Source organism: Apium graveolens, chromosome 8, assembly GCF_009905375.1.
Source record: "Apium graveolens cultivar Ventura chromosome 8, ASM990537v1, whole genome shotgun sequence".
Taxonomy (NCBI): domain Eukaryota; kingdom Viridiplantae; phylum Streptophyta; class Magnoliopsida; order Apiales; family Apiaceae; genus Apium; species Apium graveolens.
Genome location: NC_133654.1, coordinates 11,632,261 through 11,632,834, shown reverse-complemented (window position 1 = coordinate 11,632,834; position 574 = coordinate 11,632,261).

The window sequence follows — 574 nt, the reverse complement described above, 5'->3', positions numbered from 1 at the left end:
TCAAGCAACTGGATAAATTGGTCAAAAATTGTGTGAAGATTATAAGAAGTGATAATGGCACTGAGTTTAAGAATTTGATCATGGAAGAGTTCTGCAAAGACCATGGAATAAAGCAGGATTTTTTTGTTCCCGAAACACCACAGCAAAATAGAGTTGTTGAAAGAAAGAATAGGACTTTTATTGAAGTTGCACGAACTATGCATGATGAAGCAAAGTTGCCAATCTATTTTTGGGCTGAAGCTGTGCAGACTGCTTGTTTTACTCAGAATGCAACACTCGTTAACAAGCATGGAAAAACACCATATGAGATGGTGAAGAAAAAGAAGCCAAATCTGAAGTATTTTCATGTATTTGGATGCAAGTATTTTGTTCTTAAGACTCATCCTGAACAGCTATTCAAATTTGATCTAAAAGCTGATGAAGGATTTTTTGTTGGATATCAACTTTCCACAAAAGCCTTAAGAGTCTACAATTTAAGAACAAGGGTTGTCATGGAATCTATCAATGTCTCTTTTGATGATAAGAAGATTACAGGACTTGAAGATGTCAATGATCATGATCAGCTGAGATTTGA